Consider the following 14,530-nt stretch of genomic DNA (forward strand, 5'->3'; position numbering starts at 1 on the left):
CATAAAATCAGACCTCGACTTGTACGCCCGTTCAATAATACGACACTTATTATTTTTTTCCCCGTCTTCTTGCCTCCTCCAATCTCCCATCAGTTTCTCAGACACAGCACATTTTGTTGCAGCAGCGCAGTTACCAATTTCTTTCTGCACTTCAGTGACTGTTAATTTAAAACCAGCTTCATTTTTTCTTCTGATCAAACACTCCATCGTAGATCAGGGATGTTCTTACGATAAAGGTGTATGAGGGTGTGAGATAGAAAAACACAAAACAGTGCAAATGTCGCTTCGGAGTGGCTCGGGTATTACTGTGTGGTCACGTAGACAATACATAGAAATAAAGGCCGTGTGCTCCGTCGTTACTCTCTCTCAGGTGGGTGTTAGCATATCATAATCTCTTGGACCAATAGCGTGAGTTTTACACACTCGACTTACACAAACAACAATATAAAATACCAGAAAGTGTGCGGTAAAATCAAGCCCTGACTTATCTGCGGGAGGACTTATACTCGAGTATATACGGTAATTGTTCTTCTGTGTATTGATCTCCAGTGTGTGTGTGTGTGGAATAACATCGGTTGTCTAATGTTGTGTCTTTTCTTATTTATTTTATCTCTGTAACAATGTCGTCTGTTCTTCTACTTTCCTGCTCCAAACCAATTTCCCTCTGGGATAATAAAGTCTACCTAACCTAACCATTGTGTTAAATGTAAAGGCGGTGATTTCCTCCAGTTTCAGAAAAGCTCTGACTAGCGCATGGCTAACTGACAAGAGGCAAGTAAAACCAAGGGATGAGCGACTGGTAATGGCTGCACAGGACAGTGGGCCGCACACAAGACGGGGTACAAGGCAGTGTGGTAGAAATCAAAGATCTTCATTAAACAACGAAACATATCTGTAAGAGCCAATCTTAGAAAGTAACACTTAAGGTTAAGTTAACTTTATATTAGTGTTTGCTTAGTCGTAGGCTAAGTTAGTATGAGAGAGAACTTTCTTGCTATAAATAAGATACAGTGTGTTCATTAAGTCAGTCAGTGCTTAGAATAGGTGGTCTCAGTGCTAGCAGGGACTGAAAGACCCCATTTAAAACATAGAAATGGGACAAGCATAGTTTTTTTTAATTTATTATTATTTATTAATTTTATTGTAATCATTCCATACAAATCAATCAAGTTTTACAAAAAATGTGATTGAGAATAAGTCGACCCCCAACCCTGAGAGAGAGCGAGCGAGCGAGAGGAGAGAGAGAGCATGGCCAACGGGGTAAAGCTTAAGGCTTGTAAGCATACGTAAACTGATGAGTTTGATACGCTAACAGAGATAAATGGAGAAGAAAAAGAAATGCAGAAATAATTGCTTCTTCAGTGCTTTGAGAGCTTATTCTAAAATCTTATTAATTAGATCCTGCCATGTTTTGAACAAAATCTGTACAGATCCTCTGAGTATTTGATTTTTTCCAGTTTCAAATAGTATAACACATCGGCATTCAGTTTTCTCACCGTATAGAAATGGTTCAGAAACGTTTAGAAGTGGTTTGTAACAATTAGAAATGTAAAGATTTATAAGCTTTGAACAGAACTTCTCTTAAACAAGAACTTTTCTTATTTTTTGCTATTTCAATTTTATTTTCTCTTTTTCTTTTTTTTGAGTGAACTGTTTTACTTTGAATTGTAACTAAAGCTTTTAAAAATGAAGATATATTGTCTGTGGAATCATTTCAACACATCAGGCTTTGTCTGAATCCCATTTACAAACTGGAGCTGCCGAACTTCGGTAATTTTGGGTAAACGCAGTCACATTATCCTCTCTCTACCAGGTGTCAGAAGAATGAGTCTTAGACATCATGAAGGTTTGGGGCAGCCACCCGTATTTTGTTCAAGGGCTACAAAGTTGAGATTGAAATTGAACAGAGGTGAGTCCAAAACAGAACTGAAGTGATTGGGACAAGATGGTGGCTTTAAAGGCCAGTCAGGGAAATTATGTCATCATCAGGGTGGGAACTGGAAGTGACTTCATCAGGGGTGCGGGCAAGTAGATATTACTGCAGCCAATCATAATTTAAATTTGTGTACATCAGGCACTTATCAGCCAATCGCAAATTTAAATGTTACAGTCAATCACCTTTTTATTCAGCAAATCACCCCTCTGTGTTATTTGTCATTCACGTTCCACTTTAGCCAATTGCCTTATGGATACGTAAAAAGAATGGTGGGAGTGATTTCTAAAGGTGGACGGTCAAGATAAAGTGACTGTAAGAGACGGAGTGTATATTCGTAAAATACCTCTGCGACGATAGTCTACTAGTGCCAACATCTTACACTATAACACTCTGTCAAATGCATTATTAAGACTGCAGTGCATTTTTACCACCGTCATTTATGATTAGCAGTTTTGAAAAAATAATGATAATAAAAGTTTGGATATTAGATATGTATTGTTACTAAACAACATCTGAAGAAAATTTCAATGAACATATGAATACAATTTTGTGTCCGCCTAATTTTAATAGATTAACGTCGATTTAAGTGTGGGCTCTACTTGATTAAGTCAGTCAGATTAAAACAAATGTTTGACTGTTGTTGTTTACTCGAATGTCCAAATAAAATAGTCGCCTAAATTTAACAGGTCACCTTAAAGACGGGCTGTAAACGTATTACAATTTTAAACGTTGAAGAAACTGTCAGAGTTAAATCTTTACTTCTATAATACACAACCCTAAAATGTGTTTATTACTTTCATTACTATTTATCAACATTTATTTATTTAAGTATTTCTAATACAGTGGAAGCTCAGTTTATGAGTAACTTGGTTTATGAGTGTTTTGCAAGACGAGCAAAACTTTTTAATAAATTTTGACTTGATAAACGAGCGAGGTCTTGCAATACGAGCGGTATGGATACACTTTGTCTGCTGAGCGTCAAGTGATCACAACTGAGCTGATGGTTCTTCTCTCTCTCTCTCTCTCTCTCTCTCTCTCTCTCTCTCTCTCTCTCTCTCTCTCTCGCCCTCCTTATCTCTCTCGCTCGCTCTCTCTCTCCTTATCTCTTTCACTCACGTGCCCACGTCTCTTTCTTTCTTTCTCTCTCTCTCTCTCTCTCTCTCCTCGTCTCTTTCTCTCTCTCTCTTCTCTTCTGTTGAGGGCAATCATCTCCTATTCTCCGTCTGCATGTCCGCGATTATTTTTGGATACGCTTATACGCCGAATTGCTAAAGCACTGGGAGACTGCGATTGCTTTGGGACGCTCTTCCGCATGTCGACCCGTTGGGTGAAATCCCACAAGAGTTTAGAAACTCACTCACACCAGCCATGATTCTTTATAAAGATAAAGTGTAGGTTAATTTGTATTATGTATTTTACTTTATATTTTGTATTACTCATTTTTATATGAATAGTTTTGGGTTGTGGAACAAATCATCGGAGTTTCCATTATTTCTTATGGGGAAATTCGCTTTGATATACGAGTGCTTTGGATTGCGAGCACATTTCCAGAACAAATTATGCTCGCAAACCGAGGTTCCACTGTAATTAGCTGCAGTAGAGTTGGGAGCAAAAAAAAAATAGACTACACTCATGCTCGCAACTTGCAGTTCTCATTGCCGATTGATGTCTTTTTTCGCTTTTTTTTGCGGTGGGATGTCGAATAATAGGGAATGTTGGATAAGCGAGACTCTACTGTATGTGATTTGTAATATTCTGTAATCATAATACAGCTAAAAAAAAAACAAACTTGACTACGAGATCCACAGGCAAGAAACTGACTAGAGCTGCTGGTGTGTTGAGAACAGACATGAAGAGCGCAGAATATTTGACAGACATCAGCAAACAAAGAACAGACGCTGATCTGCAGACAGAAGGGGCGACAATGGAATACAGTGGAACCTCGGTTTGCGAGCATAATTTGTTCCGGAAATGTGCTCACAGTCTAAAGCACTCGTATATCAAAGTGAACTTATATAAATTGCTCAAAAAAAATGAGAGCACAGTATCAAGTCAATGACACTTCTGGGCTGTTGATCTGCTCAGTGAAGTAGCGGAGGGGCTTGTTCATCAGTTTCAGCTGTTTTGGTGCACTAGAGGGGGTGGCAACAATGAGAGAGACGACCCCCAAAACAGAAATGAATGGTTTAACAGGTGGAGGGAGGCCACTGACATTTTTCCCCTCATCTCTTCTGTCACTTGTTTTTCCATTTGGCTACAGTCAGTGTCTCTACTGGCAGCATGAGGCCATACCTGGACCCTACAGCGTTTGGTGGTACAGGTAGTCCAACTTGTCCAGGATGGCAGGCACATCAATACCATGTGGCATTGCCAGATAGTTTGTTGTGTCTCCCAGCACAGTCTCAAGGACATAGAGGACATTCCAGGAGACAGGCAGGCACATACTCTAGGTGAGCTGGACAGGGCCCCTCATAGAAGGTCCTTAACCCATCAGCAGGACCCACCAGTATCTGCTCCTTTAGGCCAAGGAGGAACAGGTTGGGCACTGCCAGAGCCTACAAAATGACCTCCAGCAGGCAGGCCACTGGTGTGAATGTCTCTGACCAAACAATCAGAAACAGACTTCATGAGGGTGGCCTGAGGGCCTGACGTCCTCTAGTGGGCACCATGGAGCTTGATTGGCATTTGCCATAGAATACCAGAATTGGCAGGTCCACCACTGGCACCCTGTACTTTTCACAGATGAGAGCAGGTTCCCCCTGAGCACATGTGACATACATGAAAGGGTCTGGAGAAGCTGTGGAAATCGTTATGCTGCCTGTGACATCGTTCACCATGACCGGTTTGGGGTGGGGGTCAGTGATGGTATATCGGGGGAGGAATATCTATGGAGGGACGCACAAACCTCTACAGGCGAGACAACAGCACCTTGACTGCCCTTAGGTATCGGGATGAAATCCTTGGACGCCTTGTCAGACCCTATGTTGGTGCAGTGGCTCCTGGGTTCCTTCTGGTGCATGACAATACCTGGCCTCATGTGGTGAGAGGATGAAGGAATTGATACCATTGACTGCTCCCCCACCCCCCTGCTCACTCGCCTGACCTCTATCCAATAGAACACCTCTGGGTGGGACATTATGTTTCAGTCCATCTGACTCCTCAGCCTGTCCAGAAGCTTAGTGATGCCCTGGTCCAGATCTGGGAGGAGATCCCCCAGGACACCATCTGTCGTCTCTTTAGGATGCTGTCAATGAGAGGGGGGTGGATATTGTACTGAGTGTGATCTGGAGTTGCTGCAGTGAAATTTTGGCAAATGGACTCGCCTGCCTGACTGCCACTTCATATTTTCCCTTTGATTTTCGGGGTGTTCTGAGTTCAGTCCTCTGTAGGTTGATCATTTTCATTTCCATCAAACGATGTGGCATCCTTTCGTTCCTAACACATTACCCAGTCTATATCAGTATAGATATCCAGGAGGATTTCTTTTTCCCATTGAGATCTGATGTGTTTTCAAAGTGTTCCTTTAATTTTTTTGAGCAGTTTATATATACACACACACACACTTTGTCAAGACTTTACAATCACGAGGTTCTTGCCGTGAGTTGTGGTTTTAGAATACTGAGCTTCAAAAGTTTTGACTCTCCATTTATCAGGAGCATTCAACCCTTTTCCTTTAATTTTGTTCCTATATACACAAGCTGCATTTTCAGTTAAAAAAATACAAGTTTTATTTAAAATGTGACTCTTAAATAAAGATAAATAAGAAGCATATTGTTGTAGACTATGTCTGTAAGTGAACAGCAAAGTCTTGATCAGGATGCTCAGTTTCCAAGCTGTGGGATTACCAGCGAGTCCAGCAAAGTGCCGTTTGTAGACAGTGTTGATGCAAGAGGAGGCTCTGCTCACATCTCTCAGTTCTAGTTGTGTTAATACACGAGGTGATTGGACCAGCACAAATGAAACTAAACACTCAGTATTGTCACTACCAAAAACAAAATGTTATTAATAATTATTCAGTATAAATTGTACAGCCATTTCAAGAAATGTTTACAATTAACAATAATGATGGGTCAGTTGAACTGAAAGAAAAATTAATCTTCTTTGTGCATTCTAACAAACAGACTGATGAGGGAATATACTGAATCCTGTCCACTTCTATATATTATATATACATAAAGCAGTGCTTCTCAATTCTTTTCTGTCATGCCCCCCCCTAGGAAGAAGAAAACATCTCGTGCCCCCCGCGCAACTATAAATAGTATCATTTGTCTATAAAATTGTTATAAGTACACCTCTGCATAACACTGTATCCTTATTAACGTATAAGAGAATAAAAAAAGAAAGAAATATGGACCAATTTACAACAAAGAATAGCTTTATTAAATGTAACGGAAAAGATTTAAAGTGCATTCTAAATAAAAAAAAAATGTAAAAGAAAAATAAAAAAGCATGTTCCCCGAGGTCAAACGCGCCCCACTATTTGAGAAACACTGACATGAACGAACCATATAATGGGGATAGAGATGTATGCTTGTAACATATAAAAAAAAGGAATACAACTGTACAATGCAGTTATAAAAATTAAAGAAAAAATGCAGATGACATGAATTGGCTAAAAACAGATAAGCAGATAATTTTAAATACACAGAACTTAATGAGGGATCTTTGACAATAAAAGTGTCCTTTATTATTTATATCAATAGTTAAATCAAATCTCCACAACTCGTCAGTCAGTTCAGCACTCATCCAAAAGGCCAAAGACCAGTAAAGCCAGTGACACGTTTATCAGAGGAGGCGCTGAGATGGAATCCCAAGTTGAAAAGCCTCAGTGATGCTGACCTTGTGCTTCCAACTGCTGCAGTTCAAGTACAGAATGGCAAACTCTTCTCTCTCACTGAAGATTCACTTTCACCAGTAATAAAAGTGCATTAATGCGTATTTTAAATTTCACTTTAAACATATATATTTACATTGATATCTATTTAGTTTATATTCTTGTCTAAATTCACTACAAGTAAAATGTTATTCTGTTTAACAGACGAATGGTGCTGATAAGAAACAGAAAGGACCGTCTCTCCCCCAACACCACATGACGTCCTACTGACCGTCTGCTGGTCCATCAATGATCAGACCTTCTGCCTCTGCTAGAGAAATCCTCTCAACTGTTCCTCGAGCTTTAATAAGAGCCGATGACAGACACAGAAACAGAGAGGACGTCACTCACAGAGACACTTTCTGTACTCAGAGACTCACTGAAGCCAAATGAGCCTCCGGCATCAGCACATCCAGAATGATGTGAACTCTGTGGACCTTCACAAAGTGCCTACAGCTCTTGACAGCACTTCATCAGGTAGTTGTAGAGGCCATCTGTCAGCTCCTCATCTTCTACTGTATAGAGGTCATTACCCGGTGACCTTTAGGATCTTCATCATTTTAAACCATTTGGATGACACCTTTGAGATACAACAGCCTGCTGGACAAGAAAATACAAGAGTTTGGTGCTCTAAAGTCATCACAGCTCTCTGCTACTAGATTACAATAATAAAGTTTAACTTGTTATCTGAACTACGTTACCAGCAGGTGATCATCTGCTCCATGGCCCTTTATGATGAACTCCAACAGTTTTTCATGTCGAGTCCTCCTGGAGGCCCTGCTGATCTCTGCAGCCTCATAAACCTGAGCTCCTTGTTCTCCAGTCAGCTGCCCTTCTTCAGCCACACAGCCAGCCTGCTCTCCTACACGGTGGACACACAAATAAATACATCAGACTGTCACATGGAGTGTTTGTCTTGTGCAAGATGTCTGGTTTTGTCTGAACACTCCTGCTTTCTCATAAAAGTAGACACTTTGGAATGGAGTTCAAACTGTGAGAATTACTCTATGGTTCATTACAAAAACTCTCGTTGGTGGTTATCTCAATAGTTTAATAGAATACATCAAATATTTCAGAGTATTATGAATACCCTAATGTGGACACTACCTAAAGTAATATGCAAGTCACAGGCCTGTCATCCTAAGATAAACAGGATAAATACAGTGATCTCCACTATTATTGGTACCACTTGTAAAAATGAGTAAGAAGGGTTAGAAAAAAAAAATCCCTGTTTGCTGAAGAAATGTCACCTTGCACTGAAAAAATGAGAAACATCTGACTTTTAATTGAAACAATTTCATTCAAAGAAAAGCAAAGCCCTCATCAAGAAATAATTATTTTATAATTAACATTTTTATAAGGGGTGTCATTAATAGTGGAGGGCACGTTAAATGAATGCCACACATGAAGAAAAAAATATATATTATCAGCATCTTTAAAAGACTGAGAGCAGTAAAATCAAAGGGTCCCTCCTGGTCAGATAAAGAGCAGACTGAGACAGAGGATAAGAGATAAAGTACTGAACTCCTACACAATCTAAAGACAAATGTAAAGTCACATAAAGCCTACAGTTCATATTCAAACACCATCAACGTGTCTACTCCACAGTCTACTGAACCAGCAGGGATGTCCTAGGAAAAGAAGGAAAGAAAAAAAAGACACGTGAAAGTCAAACACCAAAAGTGAATTACGAGTTTAACAGACGAGTGTTTGCAGATTTTTCATTAACATCCAATTTCCAGAGGATATTCTTGTAGCAAGTTGGCTGAAAGGAAAAAAATATAAATGTCACTTGTAATTAAATTGAAAGGCTCTGTGAACATCGCGACTATCAGTCTGACTCACGTATAATTTAGTAGCGCACTGCTCATTGCAGGAAAGTCTTTAACAGTTTAGTTCAGTTTATCTGCACAAAACTGCCATGGAATTCTATTAAAATTGATGGTACAAAAACATGGCAGATTATTTGGTATTACATTTTAGAAACATTAGTCCAAGATAAGGAACTAAACTGAAAAGAAAAAAAGGTCATATCATGCACCACTGTAGTCAGTCTGAACTTTATCCAAAGCCTGCTTTACCACAGAAGGACTGATCAAGCATTTCCAAGATGCTTGTAAAAGTTTTTTTCTTTTTCCATGCACAGTCAAGGAGTTCTTGTGAAATTTGCAGAGTTGCTGATACCGCTGAGTGCTGGTCCACTTCAAGCACTGAATATAAATCAATTACTACAGCGAAAATTATTATCAATACAAACGTATGGTTCACGGTACAAACATAACCATGCAAAAGAAAGTTTTTAAAAATACGAAAAAAACTGTGCAAATTTCAAACGTTTTCATTTCGAAGCACACTTACCTCCATTGTCAAAAATACGAGCAGTTAGTTGTGTTGCTTCTTCTTCTTTTGTCTAATGGAGTTTCATCGCCGCAGCTTCTGTTTTATTACTCTCCTTTCCTTTAATGGAGTTTCGTCGCTTGGTACAATGGCAGGTTATTTAAGAGAAAGCACTATAAGGCAGAATCTCAACGAGGTAGGGATCACGAACTGTGAAACGTTTGGTTAAAATTACACTTGATAGACAACTTCAAACAATGATAATTGGACAGGTGAGTTTTTCATTGTCAGAGAGTAACAATAATCTCATTTATCGAAGTTCTGAATTCGCACATTATGATTTGCTGTAGTCGAATTTGATTGACAGTTATCCCACCTCTAGATCCACCCATAATGTCTCCAGTCCGCAGCAATACCCTTCTTCCCAAGTTGCCGCGATGGCTTGCATTTTGTAATCTTTTCAGTTAGCCAATAAAAGGCGTCATTTTATTTTACTTGACTTCTCATTAACTCCCTAATGGCTAACGCGGTACAACACTCTAGTAATACACGAAATACATCATAAATAAATATCTAATATGTTCAGTTTTCTCAAAAGAAATGTGCAGATAATAATGTTACATCTTTTCAGCATACAGAACAGGGAAATCGAATACATAATATGCATAATAATAATAATAATATAAAACTAGCGACGTCTCGAAATAAATGTATTACTTAAAACAGATGTTGTTTGAAAACAGTTTATGATTCCCTCATGTGGACAATAATCTTCATTTCACCACAACAGCATAAAGTACAACGAACATTCTCAGATGTGTGCTGCTGTTCTGATTTCAAGAAACTTTCATTTGTTTGTTAGTTAGTTGTGTATTCATTTAATCCGTGACCAACCACTTTGTTCTTCTTCTTCTTCTTCTTATTATTATTGTTGTTGTTGATATTAATATTCTTAGTGCTGTTATTATTATTATTGATATTCTTAATGTTGTTGATATATATATTATTATTATTTTTAGCACTGTTATTATTATTATTGATATTAGCTGTTGTTATTATTATTATCCATCCATCCATTTTCTATTCTTACAGTTATTATTATTATTTATATTATTATTATTCTTAGTGCTGTTATTATTATTATTGATATTCTTAATGTTGTTGATATATATATTATTATTACTTTTAGCACTGTTATTATTATTATTATTGATATTCTTAGTGCTGTTGTTATTATTATTATTGATATTATTATTATTCTTAGCACTGTTATTATTATTATTATGGATATTCTTAGTGCTGTTATTATTGATATTATTAATGTTGTTGATATTATTATTCTTAGCCTTATTATTATTATTGATATTCTTAGAGCTGTTGTTATTATTATTATTGATATTATTAATGTTGTTGATATATATATATATATGTTATTATTATTTTCTTTGCCGCTCCCTCATATTTAAAGGGATTTCCCCCTCCATGCTGTATCTTGACCTGCGCCGGTTTATTCCGGATTACTGGTTGTTAATTTAGGACGCTAACCCTAAAACTGAATTCCATACAAATTCCGCCCTACAGTATCAAGTAGCTGGACACGTCTTGTACGAAGTCTCTGTCAAAGGACCAAATAAAACTGTGGTATGTATAAAGTAAGGAAGGCAGGAGATGCGGAGCTGCAGCCCACCTTCAAGCACTGAAATATCTCAATCTCATCAACGACCTGCTCACAAATTCAAAATGTAAATTTCTTTGATTGGGAACTTGAGTATCGAATCGGCGTGGCGGTGACACACTTTCACAAATGACAGTTCAAGTTGCCGTGGTGTGTCATCTGACTACAGTACCGCTGGCATGGCTACGATATTTGTACATTTAGAAAAGCTCAATGCTTCTTTTTAAGGGTACAAATGGTGTATCCATACGTGGGACTTGTCAGACCCCCCGACACTGCCCAGTTGAAGGTGAAAGAAGCACTCGCTGGTCGCTGGTCCGAGTCCATCCAGAGGGAAACAGGCAAGTAGAAAGAGGGGGACCTTCAATGTGTGCCCCCTCAGGGCAGGAGATGAGGACCTACAGCCCACCTTTAAATACCTTAGGAGGGTCAAATACAGCAGACTGCCTGTAAAAACAACGACAGCCATATTAGAATGCAGTGAATATCCAGAATGCGTTGATTCACAAAGTCAAGTCAAGTTGGGGAGTGTGCACTGAGACAGCGCCTTGCCGCACCCACCACACGACGAAACAACTCGGGATCCCGGTTGGCAACCCACCAGGTCTGGAAATGACCCTCTATCTGCTGCAGCCAGATGTTATGTGGGTGACCCCTTGACCTGGTCCAGCCACTCGGGTCCCCAACAATGAGGATCTTACGAGCCGGGTCACCCTCGGGGAAATGCGCCACGTGGCCGTAGTGCCGTAACTGATGCAGGTCACGTGCCTCATTCGGGACTCCCTGAGCAACAAAAAGTCAAACCAATGGTACCCAAGGAGACTCACGTGAAGGAGCCCAGTCTTCATCTCAGGTCACTGACAGCGTCCATGTCTAGCACCAGGACTCTAAAGACTTGGACCTTCGTCCTTTTTCTTAGATAGCGGGAGAGCCACACACCCCTTTCCAGTGACCTCATGACCCCTCCATGCTCTCCTGATTTACAAAGCTGCGATGAAAACCTCACCCACAAACTGTTGTTGCCAAAATACTAGAAACATGAAATATCTTAAGCACACTGCCAGTGGCCTGCCCATTTTATTTAAATGTATAGCTTTAATTGCCTGTGGTGGGCTGGCGCCCTGCCCAGGGGTTGTTTCCTGCCTTACGCCCTGTGTTGGCTGGGATTGGCTCCAGCAGACCCCCATGACTCTGTATTAGGGTATAGCGGGTTGAACAATGCCTGACTGTTACTGCATGACATAATGGTGATCGCTAGGACCGAATCCAAACTGTAAATGTGCCCAGAACTTCTTGTAGAGACCCCCGTGCCTCTGGTCTCCTGCCCACAGATAAACCACAGTTCCCAATCTAAACCCATCCTGACACATCATGAGGAGCTGCTCCTTTAGTTGGCACGGCGTTTGGCTGCCGGGTGATAATGTTGGTTCTTTACAGTAATAATCTTCAGGTAATACTCCGTTCTATCCTATGTATGCCCACATCACTGCTGTGCCCTCCCATTCGTTTCCAGAGAAGTGACTTTATTTTTTTGCTTCTACTTCTATGGCTGAGTTACCTGAAGCAGCAGGAGAGATGGGTGCTGATCTTTGAACGGATTACTCCTGCAAAGCCTTTCTCTGGCATTGTACCGGAGATCCAAGTGGCCGTTGTTCCAAGTGTTGTAACAGACGGCGGGCAGACGCCCCTGACATGGAAGGATTTGGGAAGGCAGCTACATTTGGACATGGCCTCCCCCACCCAACACACTAGATGGCAGCGCCCCTGGAGTGTAACGGCAACCCCAGATTCCCGCAGGGCATGCTGGGACTTGGAGTTTGGTTTCTCAGCCCTGTTGGGAGCCACCAGGGGGTGCTGTGAAAGGACCTGGGGAGTCGTGCTTCCCTTGAAGTCACGAGGACGAAATTCCTGGATTAAAGACCTGGAATTCTCCATCTGACCCAGGTCAAGGACTATTTAAACGACTGCTGAGGTCCCAGCAGGCGAGGCAGAGTTGAGTGGAGGTGGACCAAGCTTACTGGGAAGTGTGGAGGAGAAAATAAGAGAAAGACGATTATTGTGTATTTGTGCTTGATTTACTTGCCTGTTCAGTGGTGGCTGTGGTGCTTGGAGGGCACTGCATACCAAGAACAGTTAGAGAGATCTCTTCTTAGTGCTTTCACCTAGTGCCCGTGTGTCTGTCTGTCTGTTGGGTTTAAGGGGCAACATTGACCCCTCGCGTCCACAGTGCCTTCAAGGTAAAACTCAGTCACCGAACGTTTCCCTGCAGTAAGGCAGACAGCTGCGCGTCAGAGGAGCTCCATCGAGGTAAGTGATAACCCGCCAGGGGGCAGAGGGGGAGCTGCCACTAACATTCTCTTCTTGCCCAGTGAGGACACTTAGGGTTAGGGTTAGGGTTAGAAGGAGGCAGCGTCGTCGTCTCTTGATAGCAAACTCCTTCACGGGGCTCCAAACATCGATCCTTTTCGTCAAAGCTCTGTTAGTTTGTGCCCAAATGGACATTTTGTGTTTGTCACCTTAAGGCGTACTTTGTTTGGACTTATTGGTGTCCCAGCTTTTCCTGTCATTAACGCACCCGGCAACAACACATTTGCCGATTCACCAATTATTTATTTATTTTTTTTAATATGAGATTTCAAAAACTTTGTAAAGCACGATCTGTTTTTTGACGAATCTCAATGAAAATTGAACAGAAAGCTTAGTGGTTGTTAAAACTGGAAACAGTGGAGGGTTTAGAAATGAACGATCGCTTAGCATTACAAGTCAAGGTGGAAATGAACAATTTAGGGGTAATCATAGACTGAGCAAAACTTGAAACCGCCAATTAACCAGATTACTGGGACTGCATTTTTTTCCTTTTAAGAAACATTACAAGATGTCAGACCTCTTATAATACTGCAAGATGCTGGGAAGTGAATTCACGCTTTTGTTTCATAGGCGACTAGATTGCTGTAATACACGCCCAACAGGACCATCTAAGTCAGGCATCAATCGGTTACAGTTGGTGCAGAAAATGAACATCTGAGCACATCACACCAGTCTAAGCGTCGTTACATTGTTTTCCAGTGTCATTTATCTTTAAAATACTACTAATGGTGTTGTGGCCTGCAGGGGGTGCACAAGCTCCCCAAACCCAACACAGACAGACACAAGGCACAAAATCTATAGGGTGGTCCAGATCTAATCATGCTATAACTAACTAAGTTTATTACATAGAAAATCACCTGAAAAATCCCGGACCATCGAGAAAGTGTGAGAACTGACGACATGCAGAATCGTCTTCATGCTGAAATGGAATCGTCCATCCATCCATCCATTTTCTAACCCGCTGAATCCGAATACAGGGTCACGGGGGTCTGCTGGAGCCAATCCCAGCCAACACAGGGCATAAGGCAGGAAACAATCCTGGGCAGGGTACCAACCCACCACAGGACACACACAAACACACCAAGCACACACCAAGGCCAATTTAGAACCGCCAATCCACCTAACCAGCATGTCTTTGGGAGGAAACCGGAGCGCCCGGAGAAAACCCACGCAGACACGGGGAGAACATGCAAACTCCACGCAGGGAGGACCCAGGAAGCGAACCCGGGTCTCCTAACTGCAAGGCAGCAGCGCTACCACTGCACCACCGTGCCGCCCCTGAAATGGAATCGTCCCCACATAAATCAAAGTCATCCAGACGATCTGGATCTGCAGAATTAGA

The 14,530-nt window shown here is 40.9% G+C and overlaps 1 protein-coding gene across 2 annotated transcripts in view; it reads left to right on the plus strand.

Annotated features, from left to right (window-relative positions):
- Positions 1-14,203, plus strand: part of LOC120533413 (gastrula zinc finger protein XlCGF26.1-like) — a 38,645-nt gene extending 24,442 nt beyond the window's left edge. For both annotated transcript variants that reach the window (XM_039760279.1, XM_039760280.1), the window contains exons 4-5: positions 1,814-1,909; positions 14,166-14,203. The gene's annotated coding sequence lies outside the window, so the exon portion shown is untranslated. The remainder of the gene's footprint in view (positions 1-1,813; positions 1,910-14,165) is intronic.
- The last annotated feature ends 327 nt before the right edge of the window (positions 14,204-14,530 follow it).

The sequence above is a fragment of the Polypterus senegalus genome, chromosome 8, assembly GCF_016835505.1.
Source record: "Polypterus senegalus isolate Bchr_013 chromosome 8, ASM1683550v1, whole genome shotgun sequence".
NCBI classification, from domain to species: domain Eukaryota; kingdom Metazoa; phylum Chordata; class Cladistia; order Polypteriformes; family Polypteridae; genus Polypterus; species Polypterus senegalus.